This window comes from Lissotriton vulgaris, unplaced genomic scaffold (assembly GCF_964263255.1).
Source record: "Lissotriton vulgaris unplaced genomic scaffold, aLisVul1.2 SCAFFOLD_2868, whole genome shotgun sequence".
NCBI classification, from domain to species: Eukaryota; Metazoa; Chordata; class Amphibia; order Caudata; family Salamandridae; genus Lissotriton; species Lissotriton vulgaris.
The window spans coordinates 107,300-116,249 of NW_028252138.1; positions in this window are offsets into that span (position 1 = coordinate 107,300).

The window sequence follows — 8,950 nt, forward strand, 5'->3', positions numbered from 1 at the left end:
ATGTTTGACACCACAGGTGCAGCCATTACATAGTTAGACATCTCGTAATGACTGATGTCCACTGTATGTATTAAAATGGCTGACTGCACTTACAAAGCCTGGAGCATCGACTCTGGAGTTTGTTAGGGTATCCTGCTCATGCAGGGGCAACCTCAAGCTAATAACCAAGCACCCTTAGGACTGAAGAGCCTGCCGTAAAGGTAACTTATAAGTTTTAAGGTCTTACATTTTAAGTGCAGTGACCTCACATAAGAACACATATCTGTAGTGAGAGTTGCAAGCACCAACCCACACAGGCTGCAATGCAGGCCTGTTGTCATAGTTTAAGTGGACTCCTAAGGGTTGCACAATACATGCTGCAGCCCATGGGAGACCCCTGAGGTACCTATGCCCTGGGTACCTTAGTACCATATATTAGGGACTGACAAGGGCCATTAGCCAATTTTGGAGGTACATAAGTATGTAGCAAGTCAATTTTAGGGGACAAAGCACAGTGACTTGGGTCCTGATTAGCAGATCCCAGTCAGACTTGGTAAAAAACTTACTGACACCAAGCAAAAATTGGGGGTGACCATGAAATGAAATCCTACTTCCCTACACACATATATATATATATTTTATAGTTCCAGGACGCAAGGCTTACCAGGAATGAGGCTGAAGTAACAGTTGCAGACGGTCCTTGCGGACCGACCTCGGTGCAGCAGCTGATAGCCACAAAAACAGGAAGCATCACCAGATGAGCTGATGAAGAAAGAAGTAGCTGGAGGCCCAAAGGAGCAAGGCAAAACGAATTCACAAGCAGTGAAACAAGAACAGCTGTTTATTGGCCTCACAGCAATACAGTTGCAGTTCCAATCAAACATCTAAGATCAAATCTGAACTATCTCCTGTAGAACCTTTACAAAAGTAAACAAGGAGAGGCAGTGAGCAGGGGCCCCACAGGGAGAAAAACACTGATGGAGTACACACCACAAAACGCACTTGGAACAATATAAGGAATTTCAAAATATAACACAATCTTGATAGCTTGATGCACTACGGTTCATATACTCGGTGCATATGTCTTTCCTACCTTTTACCCCCATGCCTCTTTAGCCCAGCCTTTACTACTTGCCTTGTTTTCCTTTTTTCATTTCCTTACTTTTTTGCCTTTCTCTCCACAAACCTTTTAAAATTTACTTTTGCTCCCTCATTATTATTCTTTTCTGGCTCTACCATATTCTCCTATCTTGTTCTCACACCCCTCTCCTCTCTCTCCTTTCCTCCTGTAAAGTGGTTGGAATCTGATAGGCTCACACCATCAATCCCTCTAAAAATATGATCCATTAATTTCTGAAAAACAATGACTGCTGAGGCCAAGCCAAAAGGTAATCTAAGAAATGTGTACACCCCACAGGGGGTTACAAAAGTGGTAAGATTTTATTCTGGGATCAAAGGGATCTTTTGGTCTGCAGACCTTCAATCCAAAAGGCTGAAGAATTTAGAACCCCCAATGCTGGCAAATAAATCCTGAATTTTAGGGTGTGAGTGACAGAGAACCACAATATTTTTATTGAGTGTGTACAAGTCTGCATCTAGACGAATATCCCGTTTTCTTGCGCCCTACTACAATGGGATTGACCCATTTTAAAGACTCTGTGGAGATGATCACACCTTCAAGGACTAATATATCTAATAAATGCTTCTGAACATAGAACACCTGCTTCCGGTCTACACATCACTATGTCTATGTGATGATATGAATTGCAAAGCAAGATAACATGAAAGCATGTCAAAGGCAATAGTCAGCACTGCCATAAAACAAGGTAAAATCAGAAACAGGCCTACATATCACTATATTAGGCTAAAATATATTGAGATGGTAGTGGGCAATGGTCAGGATCGAGCCACTTATCCATAAAAGTAGCTCAGTCACTACAGCAACCGGCGGCCGGAAGGTACGAGCACCTCCATGAAGATAAACAGTGCCCATTAATGACTGATGAATGTGCCCCCTAAAACAGCCGGAGCAACTACCGGACTGTGTGACAGGGAAGTAGGGACAGTGTTCTTTTGCCCTGAGCATGGGCGCTCTGCCGATCTAAAACTAAGGAACAGTTCCCTGCTACCTGAAGGAGGCCCACTACAAAGTTCCATTGCTCCTGTGTGGCCTGAGGGACACAGCGTGGTGAAGAGCGACCTGGCTGCCTGGGGCAGTGGCCACTTTATACTACAATGAGGACCTAATGTGCCCCAGAGCCCTGTTGGCCCTATAGAGCGGCACTGTTATGCATGTTGGATAGGACGGTGCCATACCCCAAGGATTGAGCGATGGTTGGTGGTTGACTTAATGGCTGGTGTCCCCCGGAGACTGAAGAAGGGCACGCTGAGCAGAGGAGTGTTCTGAGTACTGCACTACACTGGTGTGCACACACTAACAACGGTCCAGGGCCTCATAGATTTGGAGTTAAGCGGCACTGCGGGAAAACCGACTGGCAGCGCGTGGAGTGGGTTCCCGCGGCAGGTGGCGATTACCGGCCGGAGCAGCGTACAACGGACAGAGATGGGGGTAGTGGCCCTCGCACGCAATCACAAGTCAAAGTGGACAAATACGTTTATAATAAAGACTTCCGGTGCTACCCGAGTGGACAGGTACCCCTGACAAAGTCTCCGACCAGGAGGGGGCAACGAAAGTGACACTAGAAGATATCATGTCGGCCCTCACTAGGGTTCAGTCGATGGTGGGGACCATATCCACTGATATCTCATTCCTGAGTGTGGATTTTCAAAAAATGACAACTAGAGTAACGGAGGTTGAGCAAGTGACGAAATCTTTGTCAAAAGACACCACCATGTTGCTTAATAAGGTCAGCCGTCTGAAGGCAGAAAATAAACTCATGGCAGAAAAGCTGGATGACCAGGAAGGGCGCTCCCGACGGAATAACGTGAGAATCACAGGAATTCCAGAAAGTGAAGGGAACCCGGCCATAGACCTCTATGTTGAGGAGCTTATAAAATCTAGACTGCAGCCCAGAGGACTCTCCAACTTCTTCTCTGTGGAAAGGCCGCATAGAGTGCCCGAGGATAAGCCTAACCATGGGGTGCCCCCAGACAAGTCCTGGCCCGTATTTTTTATTTCTGTGACAGAGATGCTATATTGCAAACAGTTAGGGTGGCCCCACCACCCGTATTCAAAACTCAGTGGTATCTTTCTTCCCGGACTATACAGTGGCAGTGTCTAAACGTCGCAAAAGCTTTCTAGAAGTAAAGAAAGAACTGAGGTGCAAAGAGCTTCCATACTCCATGTTGTTTCCGGCAAGACTGCGCGTGGTGGCGGACAGAAAGACCTGATTCTTCGAGTCCCCTGAGGAAGCGCACGACTGGCTCAAGGGATGGCGGCGTGTCGAGGGATCCAGGCGGATGGGGAGAAGACAGCAACAGTGCCGAGAAACAGAAGACGCAGCGCACCTCGGAGGCGGTCAGGACGTGGACGGAGCACGACGGATGGACAATAAGGACTGACAGCGCCGAGAGGCTGGAGATTTATCAGACCGAGGGCGAGGACAAGAAGAGGCTGGTACGCAACGGAGCGGAAGTGATGACTGAAGAACGGATGCATTGCGCTACAGACTTAGGCCAAATCAGAAAGAAAACAACACAGTTTGATCACGGGTGGGAGGGGAATGGTCATTTGTGACAACGATACGGCTCCTGCGCTCCTCACACTCACGGATGCTGGGCCAGGGTCCGCCGCAGCGAGACAATGCACTGAACAACAGCAATCCCTAGACACCAATTGGTCTTTGAGGTGGGGATAACCTGCGGAACTCCACGGCCTTCGCCCCCCCCTTACACGCAAGTACTGTTGTCGGGATTCAAGCACTTTGCTAAGTTGGGGTGGCGGATAGGTGGGGGTCCATCTGGCTGGGAGGCAGGGAGGGGGGTTGCTGGGGGGGAGTTCTAATTTTTTTTGTTCTATATAGTTTTATGTACATTATATGGGTTACCCAAAATGTGTTCACTGAACAGACGCAAGAACAACGGATGAGGAATTGTCCCCACTGGGTACTGGGTGAGATGTCTCAGCTGCATTTATTCCCTGGGGCCAATGACTTCCCTAAGAGACACCGGAAACAATACTTTAAGGAACTCTTCTTTGTAGCCCGTTCTTTAATTCAGAAAGGTGTGGGTTTCGGGAGGGAGTTGGCCAGGAAAGGAAACTGGAGATGGTCTTTTCCAACTGTTGGGGGGGTGGGGGTCCAGGAGGAGGGGATGGGTCTGTTTTTTTGGACAAGTTCGTTTTTCATGTTAGTTTCCAGTGAAATTTTCAGGCATATTGCATTCTTCCACATTGTCCAGCAACCACAGTGCACACAGGAATCCCCAACGCTAGTAGCACTCGTTATCGAATATGACAGCACGACCTCGAGCAGCCCCTGACCCCGGAAAGTACCCCACAGCCCGGATGACACCCCTGACAATGTTCACTTGGAACGTGCAAGGTCTGGGTGACAAAATTAAGAGGGGTTTAGTTTTACAGAGTTTAAAGCGGTGCTCCCCGACAGTGGCCCTATTGCAAGAAACACATCTTACTGGTAATGCATAGAAGGCGTCGAACAGTTGGGGGTTTCAAATGATAGTACACTTGGAATTCTTCTCTGGCTCAAGGGGCGTGGGTATCTTGGTTAAGAAGCAATCCCCATTGATAGTGCTTAATACAAAAACGGATGACCACTGTCACTTTGCGGCCCTAATGGGTCAATGGGAAGGGCATCCTATAAATATAGTCTCCGTCTACATTCCTCCCGCACTGCATGGAATAACACTTCCAGCTCTTAATGAGTTCCTACTCGATCTCCCGGAGGGGGAACTGTTAATTGGGGGGAACTTTAATGCAACTGTGGATGGTACCCTGGACCGGCACCCTGCGAAGGCTCATGCACCCGGCGTATCCCGCCTTCGGGGTTTCATGGAAGCGCTCGGGCTGGCTGATGTGTGGAGATGGTATCACCCCACGACGGGACAATTTACCTTCTACTCTGGGGTACACATTATTTTATCTAGGATGGACTACTTCCTTGCTTCAGCGGATTGTTTAAAGAATATTGACATGATAGAGATAAGACCCAGAGGTATCTCTGACCACTCCCCAGTGGTACTGCAATACACATACCACCACACGACTAGGCGACATACCTTCCCCGTCTTCCCTGGCTACTTACAGGTCCCACAAATCAAAAAAGCCGTCATCTCTGCGACAAAACACTACTTCCTAGAAAATGCTATGTCAGTCGGTTCCCCAACCACTTAATAGGAAGCGTACAAGACGGTCCTCAGGGGACAGGCCATTGTCTCTGTTGCGGGGCACAAACGGGAGAAACAGCGGGAACTGCATCATCTAGAACTAGTTGTACATGAAGCTGAAGCCCAACATTCTGAAGACCCAACACCGCGGTGTCCCAGAAATTGTGACTTGCCCAGCACTAGCATAGGGCATTTCTTGAAGATCTGATCAGGTGGCGATTGACGGCCACCCAGCACAGGATATATGAAACTGGGGACAAAGCAAGGAAGCTTCTGGTGTGGCTAGATAAAAGGGAACAGATTAATAGGTGGATAGCAAGGATTCAGACGGAGGATGGACAAATTACAACAGACCCCCTCACAATAGTACACACACTGGCACAACATTTCACACAGGTATATACGTCGTCCTCCGGGATGACAGTAGAAGAGGCATTGTCCTACATAAAAGATATCAACATGCCCATGCTCACCCCTGACACAGCCCTCACACTTGAGGTGGACCTTACGATAGAGGAGCTGCAGGTGGCAATCAGGACATTGATTTCGGGTAAAGCGACGGGACCTGTTGAGCTTTATAAGAAGAAGGCGGGGACTATTGCCCCACATCTACTGCACATGTATACTGACTGTTTAGAGTGTGGCGAGTTGCCGCTGGATCAGCAAAGGGCCACAATAGTGGTGATACCCAAGCCGGGAAAGCCAGTTGAAGAGCGTACTTCATATCGCCCAATATCTTTGATTAACACGGAGGCCAAAATTCTTGCCAAATTGCTGGCGATCAGACTGACACCACACCTCATGAGCCTGATCCATCCGGATCAGTACAGCTTTATGCCAGGCAGAAATACTGCACTGAACGGGAGGCGCCTGCATGGCGTGATGGCACGTATCTCATACCTTCAGGAACCGGCTGTCATACTCTCTCTGGACGCAAAAATGGCATTTGATATGGTCAAGTGGCCGTTCTTGTTTGCGGTGCTTCAGCACTTGGGCTTTGGCCCTAAATTCTGTGCATGGGTCCGTCTCTTATACACCAAACCGGTAGCTCATGTAGAAGCTAATGGGCACATCTCAGACGACTTTCCTCTGACACGGGGTACCCGCCAAGGCTGTCCCCTGTCTCCTCTGCTTTTTGTGCTGGTACTTGAGCCATTGGCGGCGTGGATTCCGTGGGAGCCAATGATGAAGGGTATCCGATGGATGGGAGACTGGGAAGACCGCATCTCGCTGTATGCGGACGACATCTTTTTATATATGACACTTCCCAGGTGTTCCATACTGGTACTCCTGAACATATGTGAACTCTTTAGGTGGGCGTCGGGTTATACTATCAACTGTTCCAAATCGATACTTTATGTCCTACACGGCCCACCACCACTGCTACCCAAAGACTGCCCACTCTTGATCGCGAGCGATGGATTTAAATATTTAGGGATCTACATCACACCTAACCCCGACGACTTCTTTAAAAAAAAAACTGTTGCCACCGCTGGAGTGTCTTAAACGGGATAAGACACATAGGGGGGCATTGCCGTTAACGCTGTTGGGTAAGGCAGCGCTGTTTAAAATGATGGCACTACCTCCTTTTGTGTATGCACTGGAAAATACGCCATTCCCAGTGCCTCCTAGCTATTTTAAAGCCATAGCGGCCCAGATCTCCAGCCTGTTATAGGGACAAAAACCGGCACGCATTGCGCAAGCCAAGTTGGTTCGAGGGTGGTACACTGGAGGGATAGCGCTCTTGAATATACAGTTATATTGCTGGGCGGCGCAATTAAAAGTAGTCAATCAGTGGATACAAGCCCCCCCAGGCAGACCCGGCACTTAAAGCAGACAGATCGATACTGGGACCAGGGAATATGTTGTCTGCCCTCTATGACAAGACACAAGCCAAGCTGCTAATAGGACCAGCGAAACATACAGTTACTGTATGGCATGCTGCACAGGTTAGACTGGGCTGGCACAGTATAATACCCCAACTCACCCCCCTCTGGGATACAAAACAACTGGGATGGCTTAGAAATAGTAAAGGCGTTGCTCAATTGGACGCTATTGGCATTTCCTCGGTGGGGGACATGTGGCACAAAGGGGAATTAGTAACATTTGAATGCCTTCAGCAGCAATATGAATTAGCGCCTGCAGAACTATTTAGATACACGCAAATAAAACATGCTCTGACAGCAGCTTTGCCACCAAGCACCGAGGTCCTGGAGGCTTCGCCTCTCGAAGATAGATTACTGACGGAATGCATGCATAAGAGGGCCACGTCCTTCACTTACTGTAAACTAATTAACAATCTTCCAGATCCCACGGCAACCCTTAGGGTAAAATGGTTGCACGAGCTGGGTGACATTTGTGACACGGAATGGCAGGAGGCAGTAGCTTTGCCGAGGGAGGTGGGCATTCCTTCACGCCTTCGGTTGGTACAGCTTAAAATTCTACATCGGGCCTATTGCACCAGAGTCACCCTGTATACAATAGGTAGAACATCACACCCATACTGCCTGCGGCGATGCGGGGAGGAAGGTACCTTTTACATACCATATGGCACTGCCCGAAGACTTAAGAGTACTGGGCAAAAGTGATGAGGACGATATCACAATCAACGGGGTTGTCGTTAACGCCAGAACCCAGGAGATGCTTATTAAATATGTGGGAACCCAGTGACCTTATACACCCGGGGCAAGATTGGGCCACGCTCGGGATAATGATTGCTAAACGAAATATTACACAGAAATGAGGGGCAATGGAGGTGCCAACACTCGCCGCATGGTGTAAAAACATGGACACGACAATGGTGGCAGAAAAAATTGTATTTGTCAATCGAGGTTGCCCTCAAAAATGGAGCAAGGTCTGGGGGGCCTGGAATGCATTGAGGGGTAAGATTTGTGAACCACCGGAGGAGCAGGCTGATGAAGGTTTGGGAGATGATTTCTAGGGAGGGTGGCGTTTGCAACTTGTGGGGTTCTGTTCGCTAATATGATGTTTTATTACCAATGGGACTATAATTTTGTTGGTTTTAATGGATATGTATGTCAACTGGAAGAATGTTGCCTTGTTTATGTTGCTTATAATAAAAAGAATTTATAAAAATAAAAAATAAAAAACTTGTCAGGAGCTGTACTCAGTGTGCCTCAGCAGAAAAACATCGCAAGATGTTTAGACCACCCTTGGGAGTGGTTTGTCTAGCTTCAGAGCCCTAGAAAACCTGTCTATAGACATTCTAGTACCCATTTTGGATAGGAATGGGGTTCCTAAGAATGTTATAGTACTTTTTGATTTAAACTCGAAGTTGCCTGAAGTGGTAGTTTTCAAGGGTGTGGATACTACAAGTGTGAGTAAATTTTTGGAGAAAACGTTTCTGAGGGAAGGAATTCCTATGTCACTTTTGAGTGACAATGGTCCACAATTTACTGCAGACAAATGTTGTAACTTTTTGTTAGGGAATGGCATCAAGGAAAAGGAAACTTCTGACTATCACCTGGCCTGCAATAGTGCTTTTAAGATATTTAACAGAGTAATTTGGGGTAGCATGCAGACTGCCATCAATGCGGGCAAGAATTGTGAAGTGGAGTTAGACAAGTTAGCGTGGTCTTGCAGAATTGCTTCCACTATTACAGGTTACAGCCACTTCAAATTACTAAGAGGTAGAGAGCCATTTACA